This window comes from Sceloporus occidentalis, unplaced genomic scaffold, assembly GCF_023333645.1.
Source record: "Sceloporus occidentalis isolate IW3139 unplaced genomic scaffold, rSceOcc1.0.p SCAF_31, whole genome shotgun sequence".
NCBI classification, from domain to species: Eukaryota; Metazoa; Chordata; class Lepidosauria; order Squamata; family Phrynosomatidae; genus Sceloporus; species Sceloporus occidentalis.
The window spans coordinates 9,141,080-9,154,730 of NW_028317011.1; positions in this window are offsets into that span (position 1 = coordinate 9,141,080).

The window sequence follows — 13,651 nt, forward strand, 5'->3', positions numbered from 1 at the left end:
ACCAGATAAACCCCGCAATTCTAAGGTCAAGGATTCTGCAAGACTTGGTAAGACTGTTCTGGGTTTAAGGGGGGCTGAAGAACTGCAGCTATATTCTCAGGACACCAGGGACAATACTCCAGGACTCAGAGGGTTAACCAGACGTGATAGGCCTGGGAGAGGAACTACTTGGGGGTCAGACTATGTTGTGAAGTGCTTTAGGTGCAATGAGGCTGGTCATATGGCTAAGGAATGCCCCTTGAAGGATGAACCTATGGAGTGCAATATGGGTGAAAATGAGGGAATGCATTCATTTTTGTTTAATTGTGTTGCGTCTATTAACAATGACTATGATAATAACTCTTATTGGTGCTATGTTAATGTGAATGGAAAAATGTCTAAAGCATTACTTGATTCAGGAAGTATGGTCACATTAGTAGCAGAATCTGTAATACCCTATGTGAAGTCTGATCATGTACAAAAAGTGGGAATTATCTGTGTTCATGGGAATAAGAGAGAGTATCCCACAGCAGAAGTAAATATTGGAACCCCGTATGGTTCTCTAAAGTACAGAGTGGGTGTAGTACCTAGACTATCCCAGCAGGTGGTAATAGGTAGAAATTTTCCCCATTTTCTAGAATTATGGGCCTCTGCAGAAAAGACAGGCCAAAGCTCGTCAGAAATTAACCAAGATGATGAGGATTATGTGTTTCCTTTTGCCTATTGTCAGGGAACACATACAGAAAGCTCAGCAGGCTCAGAAAAACAGTTATAATCGTAATGCTCGAATCAGAGTGTTTCAGCCTGGAGACAGGGTGTTGGTGCTTGTCCCTACAGTAGAGAATAAGTTCCTGGCAACTTGGCATGGACCATACAAGATAATCGAGAAATTGAGTGACGTCAATTATAAAGTTAGGCAACCAGGTAGAAGAAAGCCTGAGCAGTTGTATCATGTAAATCTGCTGAAACCTTGGAAAGACAAAGAGGTCTTGGTGGCTTTAAAGCCTTCAGAACCTCCTAAGGCCGAGCCAGAGGTAAATATAGCCGAGACACTAGCTATACATCAGAAGCAAGAGGTCAGGGATTTTATCAGAAGAAATAAGGATGTTTTCTCTGTAGTCCCAGGAAAGACTAATGTTATCAAACATGACATAGTCACGGAACCAGGGAAAAGGGTTAATCTGAAACCCTATAGAATACCTGAGGCCCGACGGGAGGCTATAAACGTAGAGGTCGAAAAAATGCTAAAACTTGGAGTCATTGAGGAATCTCAGAGTGACTGGAGCAGTCCTATTGTATTGGTGCCAAAACCTGATGGCACATGGAGATTCTGTAATGACTATCGGAAGTTGAATGGCATCTCAAAATTTGACGCGTACCCAATGCCAAGAGTTGATGAGTTAATAGAAAGACTGGGTAAAGCACGCTATTTGACAACTCTAGACCTGACAAAAGGTTACTGGCAAGTCCCTCTCACAGACCGGGCCAAGGAAATAACAGCCTTTTCAACACCCAGTGGCCTGTTTCAGTACACTGTATTGCCATTTGGGTTACATGGTGCACCTGCCACATTCCAACGAATGATGGACAGAATTCTTAAACCCCATACTCGCTATGCCGCTGCTTATTTGGATGATGTCATCCACAGTACAGACTGGGAATCCCATCTTCCAAAAGTTCAAGCAGTGCTTGATTCTATCCGCTCGGCAGGTTTAACTGCCAATCCTTCCAAATGTACTATTGGCTTAGAAGAGGCTAAGTACTTAGGATATTCAATTGGGAGAGGATTGGTTAAACCACAAACTGCAAAAGTGGAAGCCATACAAAAATGGGCATTTTTGGGTTTGACTGGTTACTATAGGAGGTTTATTCCAGATTTTGCTACCATTGCTGCTCCTCTAACTGGCCTCACTAAGGCAAGGTACCCAGTTATGGTTAAATGGAGCCCTGAAGCAGACAAAGCTTTTAAAAGACTGAAGGAGGCTATCTGTGCCCAACCAGTCTTAGTAACTCCGGACTTCTCCAGAAGCTTCATAGTTCAGACGGATGCTTCTGATGTGGGCTTAGGAGCTGTCCTTTCCCAGGAATATCAGGGTGAAGAACATCCTGTGTTCTTTTTGAGCAGGAAACTAAACCCACAAGAGAAAAACTACTCTATTGTAGAAAAGGAGTGTCTCGCTATTAAATGGGCATTAGAGTCTCTTAAATACTACCTGCTAGGTCGGAAATTCCAATTAATAACAGATAACGCACCTTTGACTTGGATGTGTCAAAACAAAGAGAAAAACTCCAGAATTACCAGGTGGTTTTTGAGTTTGCAATCCTTTAATTTCACAGTGGAACACAGGGCAGGCCTCAAACAAGGAAATGCTGATGGCCTTTCCAGAGTACATGCTCTGATATCCATGGTCGCTCAACCCCTTAGGTCTGAGCTGGGGGGGAGGATATGTGACAAAAGGTGTGGTAAAGTGATAGATGGCAGGTATATTAGACCAGCCTTGGTCAATAGTAGCCTGCTTTAACCCCTTCGTGACAAAGGCTGATTCTACTTTTTGTACCCTTCGTGACAATGGCCGTTTTAACATTTCTGCGCTGCTTGTGTTTAGCTGTAATTTTCTTCTTTCCCGTTTACTGAACCCACACACATTATATATTGTTTTTTTCAGGACAAGAAGGGCTTTCTTTAGATGACATTGTTTTGATTGTATCATATTATTTACTATTAAAAAAAGTATAAAATATGGTGAAAAATGTAGAAAAAAATGACTTTCTAACTTTTAGTTGAAAAATCTTTTACTCATCTATAAAAGGTGCTAAATAGATTCTACTATTTGTCCTGAGTTTAGAAATACCCAATGTTTTTATGTTTTTTTGCTTTTTTCTACACATTATGGGGCAAAAAGTACAGGTAGCGTTTTGCTATTTCAAAGCCATTTTTTCCAAATCTGGTAATTCTTCCCCTCATGTGCCATTTTGGGTATCTTTGAAGCCGGCCAATGCAATTTACCCCATCAAGTCATATATTTTTGAAAACTAGACAGCCCAGGGTATTCCAAATGCTAGTATTTTAACCCTTTTCAAGCACTAATTCTACCATCAGCCTTTGTCAAACTTTATGGTAGTAATTTTTTTTGCATTTGTTTTTTCACACACATTTTACTTTAGGTATGAATAAACAGGTTCTGGTATATGTCACTATCATAAAACACCCCAATATGTGTTTAGCAACATCTCCTGAGTACAGCGATACCTCACATGAATGATTTTGCCTGGCTGTTTGGGGGCAAAAGGGCCACATTTGGGGCATGCTCATTTTTCAATGTTGAACTTTGGCATTTGGGGATCCACTGCCCATGACCTATTTGGTACATCTTTGAGCCGGGCCATTTCAGTGTGCCCAATAAAGCCATATATTTTTGAAAACTAGACACCCCAGGGTATTTCAAATGCTAGTATTTTAACTCTTTCCATGCACCATATCTACCACCAGCCTTTGTCAAACTTTGTGGTTGTCATTTTTTTGCATTTGTTTTTCCACACACATTTTACTTCAGGTACGAATTTAAAGGTTCTGGTATGGGGGGCGTGGCCGGCCGAGCTCCAAGATGGACGTGCAGTGAACCTGCTCCTCCACGACGCCCTACAATTAGCACTGATAACGGCTACCTACCTCGATCTTCTACACCGCCTCCGTTCGCAGAGACACCCGGCATGACTGGGGGCTCTCGTAAGCTGCCGAAGAGGAAGACAGTACCAGCCATCTTCCAAAAGACGACACCTGCGGCCGAAGTTCCCGCGCTTTCCATGATGGCGGCGTCGGGCCCAGCCGACGATGACGCCTCGGTTTCCTGCACTAAAAGGGACGTGGAGGAACTTAAAGATTTGGTCTTGTCGGTCAAGAAGGACCTGATGGATCACATCCACGCTGAATTACGCCAATTGACGCGCGATATCACGGATATTGGCTCCCGCACAGACGTACTCGAGCGCACCCATACTGACCTCAGATGCGGGCAACACTTTTCGTATTCGGGGTGTCCCGGAGACGTACCAAGACGCCGATGAGGTGTTGCATCGGATTCTCCAACAGCTCCTGCCTGATGTTCCGCTGTCGGACGTTGCCGTGGATAGGATCCACAGGGCATTGAGGCCTAAACCCAAGACGGCTGACAACCCCAGGGACATTATTGTCAAGCTGCGTGACTACGCGCTCAAGGAGGACATCATGCGGGCGGCTAGGTCTGTGCAATTGCGCCTGGATAATTTTGAGCTTCAACTTTACGCGGACCTATCGCCCAGAACGCTCCAAAGGCGCAAAGCTCTCCACCCTGTCACGGCTCACCTACGCTCTCACGGTGTGCCCTATAGATGGAGGTTCCCTTTCGCGCTCCAGGTCCTCAAGGAGGGTACCGGCTACGTCCTCAAGGCCCTCTCGGAGGCCGTGGAGTTTCTTCACTCTTTGGGCCTTCCCCCGTTAACATCCAGCCGGAAACGAAGCCGTCAAGACCGTGGGCCCATCGCGACTGCCGACTGGATGGATGTCCCGAGTTCCACGCGCGTAGTCCCGTAGGCTAGGCTCTCTCAAGGCTCCGCTACACGTCATCCTTAGGATCGGAGGTTACGGATTGCTCCGGTTCTCTTACAAACCTGCTCACCTCGGGTTTGGCCACCCTGATCGTCTGGTGGAAGTAAGCTACATTCCTGCCATCGCATAGCCCCTCGACAGCCCTCGGTGTGGACACCTTCTCCTGCCGGCTCGTCGTTCCTGCACTTCGTCCATCCCCAGCCGCCGCGCAGCGTTTTGGGACTATCCGCACCTATGGTATCCTTTGCGGTATGGGGGGTCATGGACTGATGCGAACTTCGTCCACCGCGATGTAGCGGGCAGACTCTATAATATGGCTATGCTTGCAAGACTCTATCGGGGTGGCTTTGCTATTGGGGTCTGCACCAGTTTAGCTTTGTATGATTTCTTGTTTCTTTATCGGGATATCGCGTTTTTATTATTTTCATTTCACGTTATCGGCATTTATTTTCGGCGTCCGACTGCGTTTTTGTACACACATTTGTCTTCCTCTAGCACACACTTGCACTTCATTGCTTAGAGGTAGCCACCAGTTACACAGGGCCAAGGAGGCCATTGAGGTAGTTCGTGCCGCCAATTCCCCTTTAAGACCGCTGCGGGTCTCCACTCAGTCTGGCGCTATGCCTCTACTACCGCCGACGCTTCGGTGCAGGGGGTTGATGGCCAGGTTGAACCGTCGCATACAGCTTAGCCCATTATCTGTTGTTGCGCATCATGTTGAGTGCTGTATGACCTTTGTTCTTCCGTCTCTTTCTTCTTTCTGCTTCTTCTGTTCTCCTCTTTTTCCCCTTCCCTTCCCCTTTATTTTATTATTTTTTTTTTTGTTTTTTGTTTTGTGTCTCCAGGCAGCCTTCTTCAGCCTTCTCCTACCGGGTTAAATGTCTGGTGACCTGAAGCTTATATCCCACAACGTCAAGGGGCTCAACACTCCTCAAAAACGGCGACTGGCGATGACCTATTATCATAAACTTCATGCTGACATTGTTCTTCTGCAGGAAACTCACCTACGCTCCTCTTACCTCCCACAGTATTGGGGTAAGGGTTTTGGTACCCACTTTCATGCCACACACCCCTCACAGAAGAAGAACGGAGTCAGCATTTTTATCAAACCGTCAGTGGGCTTTCAGCATCAATCAACCAAGAAAGATAAATGGGGCCGATTTCTCCTAATCACGGGTCTCCTGCACAATAAGCCGACGGCGATTCTTAACGTTTACGCCCCCTCCACTTCGGCGGCTTCTTTTTACTCCACCCTCGCTGACTCTCTGTTGCCTCTGCGAGGTCCAGTGGCGTCGCTACAGGGGTAACCAACCCCCCTAGGTTAATCCTTGCCCCCCCTGTTGCCCCCCCTGCTAAATTTGGATCCCGTCTTTCTTTCTTTTTTTAATTTATTTTTTTAAAGGGGAGGAGATAGAGGGTGCGGCCTGAGTAAGATCGGCAGCCAAGGCAACCAATCTTACGCAGGCCGCACCTCGAGCCCTGCTACTTACCTGTGGGAGGGTCTTCTGTACTGCATAGAGGAAGCGGAACCTAGCAGAGTTCACGTGACATCACATGACTCTGCTCCAATCCCGCTTCCTCTGTGCTTTACCAGAAAACGCAGAGGGAGGCCGCGCCCTCTGCTGAAGTCTGTGAGCGGCATCGAGGAGCTGCAGTGCAGGTAAGGGGTGGGGAGGGAGTTTGAATGAGAATGTATGATTGAGGGAATGAATCTGTGAATGAATGAGTATATGAATGAATGAGTGTGTGTGTGATAGCATGGATGTGTAAGTGCTGGAACCTAGGCATGATGGGACTGTGATTGCTGTTAGCAATCGCACTCATATCATGCCAAGTTAGACAGTACATGCTGAAACCTAGCTAGCTGCCCCCCTTGTCTATGGATGCTGCCAGCAGTATGGGGTCTGCACATCGCTTACAGCCATCCTGTACCAGCATGTACTGGCTGACTTGGCATGATAGGAGTGTGATTGCTAACAGCAATCACAGTCCCATCATGCCTAGGTTTCAGCATTTACTGGTTGGATGTGTAAGTGCTGGAACCTAGGCATGATGGGACTTTGATTGCTCTTAGCAATCACACTCCTATCATGCCAAGTCAGCCAGTACATGCTGAAACCTAGCTAGCTGCCCCCCTTGTCTATGGATGCTGCCAGCAGTATGGGGTCTGCACATCACTTACAGCCATCCTGTACCAGCATGTACTGGCTGACTTGGCATGATAGGAGTGTGAACAGCAATCACAGCAAGCACAGTCCCATCATGCCTAGGTACCAGCATTTACTGGTTAGATGTGTAAGTGCTGAAACCTAGTAATGATGTGACTTTGATTGCTGTTAGCAATCACACTCCTATCATGCCAAGTCAGCCAGTACATGCTAAAACCTAGCTAGCTGCCCCCCTTGTGTATTGATGCTGCCAGCAGTATGGGGTCTACACATCACTTACAGCCACCCTGTACCAGCATGTACTGGCTGACCTGGCATGATAGGAGTGTGAACAGCAATCACAGCAAGCACAGTCCCATCATGCCTAGGTACCAGCATTTACTGGTTGCCTGGGTATGATAGGAGTGTGATTGCTGTGTGGGCAGTGTGGACGGCAGGGCCGCCTTTGGGGTGCGCAACCTGTGATCTATGCATGTAATTTAGGGGGTTTTAAATATACCTTTTAATGCCGTGTTTTTATATGAATTCCAATTGATCTATACCTGCAAAGCTGGGTTTTTGCGTTATTCTGTAGATCCATATCTATATATTTCCATACATTATTTATGTATACCTGCAAATACAGTGTTTGTATGTCTTATTCAGTTGATTAATACCTGCAATGCTGTTTCCATGTATTTATTTGATCTATACCTGCAATGCTACGTTTCATATACTACTGTATACCTGCAAATACAGGATTTGTATGTCTGATTCTGTTTATTTGATATATACCTTCAGTGCTGAGATCACAGGTGAATTTCAGTTGATCTATCCATGCAAAGCTTGGTTTGTGTGTTAATGTGTTGATCTATACCTGCTATCGGCAACTGGGGCTAATATTAATATATATGGGCAGCAGGGGCAAAAACGCTAAGGGGGTATTAACGACAATGCAGTGTGAAAAATTCATCCTGATGCAGACGTCTGTGACGTGGATTGTGTCCTGCTGTTTGTGTGTTTTTGGTTATCAGTGTAGCAGAGCCTGTCCTCGGGTGTGTGTATAGGTGTTGGTGTGGCAGAGCCTGTCCTGGTGTGTGTTCAGTTGTCAGTGTGGCAGAGCCTGTCCTAGGGTGTGTGTTTGGGTGTCAGTGTGTCAGAGCCTGTCTGTGTGTGTGTGTGGGTTTGGATGTGGGTGTGGAAGAGCCTGTCCTGATGTGTGTGTTCAGTTGTCAGTGTGGCAGAGCCAGTCCTGGTGTGTGTGGGTGTCTGTGTGGCAGAGCCTGTCCTGGTGTGTGTGTGTGTGTGTGTGTGTGTTTGGATGTGGCAGAGCCTGTCCTGGTGTGTGTGTGTGTATGTTTGGTTGTCGGTGTCGCAGAGCCTGTCCTGGTGTTGGTGTGACAGAGCCTGTGTTGGTGTGTGTGTCTGAGTGTTGGTGTGACAGAGCCTGTGTTGGTGTGTGTGTCTGGGTGTCTGTGTGGCAGAGCCTGTCCTGGTGTGCGTGTGTATGTTTGGTTGTCGGGGTCGCAGAGCCTGTCCTGGTGTGTGTCTGAGTGTTGGTGTGACAGAGCCTGTGTTGGTGTGTGTGTCTGGGTGTTGGTGTGACAGAGCCTGTGTTGGTGTGTGTGTCTGGGTGTTGGTGTGACAGAGCCTGTGTTGGTGTGTGTGTTTGGTCATCTGTTCCTGGCACTTAACTTACAGTAGGAATTATGTAATTTATATTTATCCAGAGATAAAATGCCCTCCTGAAGTTGTAGTGACTTCAGGGGACAAAACGTTCAAGGCCCTGAAATCATTTAGTGGAAAAGTTATTTATTGTGTTATAATATTTATTTCAAGGATTAGTCGCACTCAATTGTGGCTTCAGGCTTCCCATGTTGAATGATCAAGTTTTATTTTAGCCCAATAACAAAAGTATAATTCCATAGCACATTACTTTTGGAAATTATGAATGCCCCCCCAGTTTGACTGTGATATCTTGTGTGCCCCCCCTATATATTGTTTCTAGAGTCGCCACTGGCGAGGTCATCAATTATTTGTTGGAGGTGACTTTAATACGCTTTGGGATCTTCACTTGGACAGAAAGGGCCCTGCTTTGCCGGTCCATCCTCCACTCAACTCTAAACATCTCAAAGACTTCGCAACGACGTCGACTCTAGTGGACGTGTGGCGTCTCCTTAATCCGCGGACGTTGGATTTTACTTTTTTTTCGCATCCTCACCAATCCTACTCGAGAATTGACTGTTCGTGGCCCAGCATCAGGCTAATGTTGTCCGGTCCTCGAAGATCCACCCTATTATCTGGTCTGACCATGGAGCTGTTGAGTGCATCTATCGCCTGTCAGACTGGCATTCGGGCTCCAGGCCCTGGAGACTGGACGAGTTTCTACTTACAGATCCGTCGGTGCTAGAGGAAATCTCGGGCGACCTAGATTAATTTTTTGCGTTTAACGACACCCCTGACATGGACCCGCTTTTGATTTGGCAGACACATAAAGCTTATATTAGAGGCTCCTTCATACGTATTAAGGCACGCCGCAAAAAGTTACGCCACGAAGCCATAACGTCCCTTACCAACAGAGTGAGCGCTTTGGAAGCGACGCACAAGCACTCCTTGGATGCAGCTGCACTACGCGAACTGATCCAGCTGAAAGGGGAATTGAACCTTCTCCTTAGCAAGGAAGTAGTGTACTCGTTGAACGCCACTAAACAGAGGTTCTTTGAAAAGGCCAATAAACCGGACACGATGCTGGCTAGGAGGTTGCGTTCCCAGAGAAAGGCACAAAATATCTCGAAGATTATTGACTCAAACAATAACAGCTGGTTCCACCCCCGCGATATAGCGGACCTATTTGCGTCTTTTTACCAAAGCCTCTACGATGGCCAGAAGGCCCCCCTAACAGCTCAGGACCCGTCTCGCCTTCATGCTTTTTTGGATTCGGTATCCTTGCCCCGGCTCTCGGTGCCCCAGATGGAGCGACTCGGCGAGCCCTTCAGTGAGGAGGAACTCCGTGATGCCATTGCCTCCCTCAAGGCTTCTAAAGCTCCAGGGCCTGATGGCCTTCCCGGCTCTTATTATAAGAAATTCCAACGCCAGTTACTGCCTCGTCTGCTCTCCATGTTCAATGTCTTCCTCACAGGGGTACCTCCGACTCGGGAAATGCAGATGGCCAAAATTATCGTCATACACAAGGAGGGGAGGGACCCTCATCAACGCAGATATCAAGCTGTATGCAAAGCTGCTAGCGACTCGCCTGGGAGCTGTCCTGTCCTCCTTGGTGCATCCGGATCAAGTGGGATTTGTTCCCAATAGAGAGGCCCCGGATAACATTCGCCGGACAGTGGACTTGATTGAAGTCGCCAAACTTACCAACCAAGAGTCGCTGTTGTTGGCTTTGGATGCCGAGAAGGCCTTCGACAGGGTCGACTGGAGGTATATGTGGGAGGTCTGGCGGAGATTTGGCTTTCATGAAGGCTTCCTGAGGAGTGTCCGTACGCTCTATGACCAACCGTCCGCCGCGATTGCCCTGATGGGATGTGAATCCTCTACTATCAACATCAGAAATGGTACCCGGCAGGGGTGCCCTCTATCCCCGCTCCTGTTCGCACTCTGTATTGAGCCACTGGCTGCGGCTATTCGACAACACCCGGATATTACGGGAATTGTGGTTCGGGACACTCAGTACAAATTAAGCCTTTTTGCGGACGACGTCCTGCTTACCCTTACAAACCCTGTGGTGTCTCTTCCTAATCTCTATAGCACCCTCCGAGTTTTCACGGGTCTCCGGCTATAAAATTAACGAAACCAAGTGTGAGGCGCTGAATGTCAACTGGACAGATCCGGTCCGCTCGTCTATTGCGTCTTCCTTCAAATTCACATGGCAACCCTCCAGGTTAAAATATCTGGGTATCTACCTCACCAATGACTTTCACTCCTTGTACAGGACTAATTTTCCACCACTCCTCACGGCCCTTCGGAAGGAGCTTCGACGATGGTCCCAACACCCTGTCTCTTGGATGGGACGTATTTATGCTGTCAAAATGACCCTCTTGCCCCGACTCCTCTACCTTTTTCGGGCCTTACCATCGCCAGTCAAACGGGACGAGATTGACTCTTTTCAAGCATCTGTTTTCCGCTATATCTGGGGTTCGAGGCGAGCGAGGATCAACAGATCCACTATGTATAAACCGAAACGATCTGGAGGTCTGGCGGTTCCCAATCTTTATCTGTATTACCTGGCAGCCAGGATATCTCAACTGGAGGCGTGGTCCCTTCCTCCGGGTACTCTTCCCTGGGTCGACATTGAAGGGGGATTTATACCTTGCTCGGCGGCTCCTACTTTATCGGCGATTACCACTACTCTCACCATCTGGCGCAAGTGGAGACGTAAGCTTTCCCTCATGGGTGCTGTATCCCAGCTGTCGCCCCTGTTGCACAATCCCCTCTTCCAGGACGGAGTACGAGCGGCCAAATTCAGGTGGTGGCGGGATGCGGATTTGACCAGGCTGGGAGCGTTGGCTAAAGGCAATAAGGTGCTCTCCTTTCAGGAACTCCAGGAGGCTAACTGTGTACCAAACACGGAATTGTTTCGTTACCTGCAGTTGCGTCATTTTGCTCAGTCACTGCTTCGTGCCGGAGATCTCTCGGCCCTCACGGCCTTTGAACAGCGCTTCCTGCTCCGCAAACGCCTCCGAGGCTCTAAATCGCTACACTATGCTCACTTTGTGTCCGTGCTCCATCCTCAGCCGCCGGCTTACAGAGCCCTGTGGCACAGAGAACTCCGGGAGGAAATCCCTGATGAAACGTGGGACGAGGCCGCTGTACAAGTACACAGGCTCACCGCTAACACGGTCATCCGTGAAAGGTCTTACAAAGTCATGGCCCACTGGTATCTGTCACCTGTGCGACTCTCTCGTATGACCCAGGGGAGCATCCGCAGCTGTTTCCGGAATTGTGGAGAGCCTGGTACTTACCTGCATGCCTGGTGGACGTGTGGCCACCTTCGTCCGATCTGGTCCTCCTGTTTCGACATGTTGTCCCGGGTGCTTGGCGTTGTCATTGCGCCGTCCCCAGAGCTTGCCTTATTATTCATGGACACAACGGACTCTTTGTCCCCCTCCGCTTCTCGTCTTATCTACCGTATATGTGCGGCAGTAAAACAAGCCATAGCCTGACACTGGAAGGGTTCTCCCCCCTCTCAGGGGGAAATTAACGCTAACATCTGGCATATTTTTACCATGGAAAAAATGACTGCTACCCTGCGAGACGAAGTGCCCAAATTCGAGGCGATCTGGGACCCTTGGATATCTACCTTTATGGACCCTGCTGGAGTCCATTTTGCTCTACGCCTCTAGGTCCCTGAAGACATGTGTTTGGTTTTTTGGGGTTTTTTTTCCCTTTCTTTATTCCTTCTCCCCCTCCCTTCACTCTTTCTCTCTCTTCTCGTAGTCTCTTCTCCCCCATTCAGAGGTGGTCTCTCGACACTTCTGTATAAAATTAGAAAATTGCCTTGGTGTCACAACATTGTACCTATGGTCGTATTCTGTTATGGTTGGTCCTTCTAGATCCATTATTGTGTATCCGACATGTTCTGCCATGATCAAGGCTGCCTGTTGCGGGCCTTGTCTGTATTGGCGCGTTGTGTTTTCTGATGCACTACATGTATGTTTTTGCCCTTAGGCGCGAGATGTTTATGTTCAATGCTCGGACGACTATTGAGTTACCTGTTGTTTATTTCTGCTCTGTGACCATTGCTAATAAAAAGATTTAAACAAAAAAAAAGGTTCTGGTATACGTCACTATCACAAAACACCCCGATATGTGTTCAGCAACATCTCCTAAGTACAGCGATACCTCACATGAATGATTTTGCCCGGCTGTTTGGGGGCAAAAGGGCCACATTTGGGACATGCGCATTTTTCAATGTTGAACTTTGGCATTTGGGGATCCACTGCCCATGCCCTATTTGGTACATCTTTGAGCTGGGCCATTTCAGTGTGGCCAATAAAGCCATATATTTTTGAAAACTAGACACCCCAGGGTATTTTAACTCTTTGCATGCACACATTTTACCACCAGAATTTTTTCAAAGTTTGCAGTAGTATTTTTTTGTGTGTATTTTTCCCCCACACACCTACTTTATGTATGAATTTACAGCTCCTGGTTTATGCCGCTGTCACATGACACCCCAATATGTGTTCAGCAACATCTCCTGAGCGCAGTGATACCCCACATGCATGGGTTTGTCATTTTTTGGGGGAACTAAAAGGCCACATTTGGTACGTGTGCATTTTTCTAATTGGAAATTAGATGTGTGGCCATCCTTCCCCCCGTGTTAATTGGGACATTGTTGAACCCGGCCAATTCAATTTACCCCATCAAATCATACATTTTTTAAAAGTAGACACCCCATGGGCATTTAATATGCCAGTATTTTAACTCTTTCCATGCGAGAATTGCTTTATATATATATATATTTTATTTTTTTTGCCTTTTTTAAAAAAAAAATTAAATTTTTTTTCAACTTGAAGGTTCCCCTGATAGTGACATCAGTGGGAAATAATTTTTACATTTTAATGTTTTTTTTACTATTTTTTTCTAATTATTATTATTAATTTTATTTTATTTTTTAATTTATTTTTACTAATCACACTGTGATTAGAAAGCTGGGCTCCATTGACTTGCATGGTTGAATGCAGTACCTGTATTCAACCTGCAAGTGGAGCCAGAGTTCTCTAGAGGGTCAGGAGACCGTCTAGCGAACTTTTTCACCTTTATTGTTTTTTTTCCCGGGCCGCCGCCATCTTGCAGATGGTGAAGATCACCGGCAGCTGCGGCTGTGACCGCTCTCCGGAGCGGTCACAGTCCATCCAGAGGTAAGTATTTGGTGTCGCTGGATGCCTCCTGATCGAGGCATTCCAGCGACACCATTTAAGTTTAG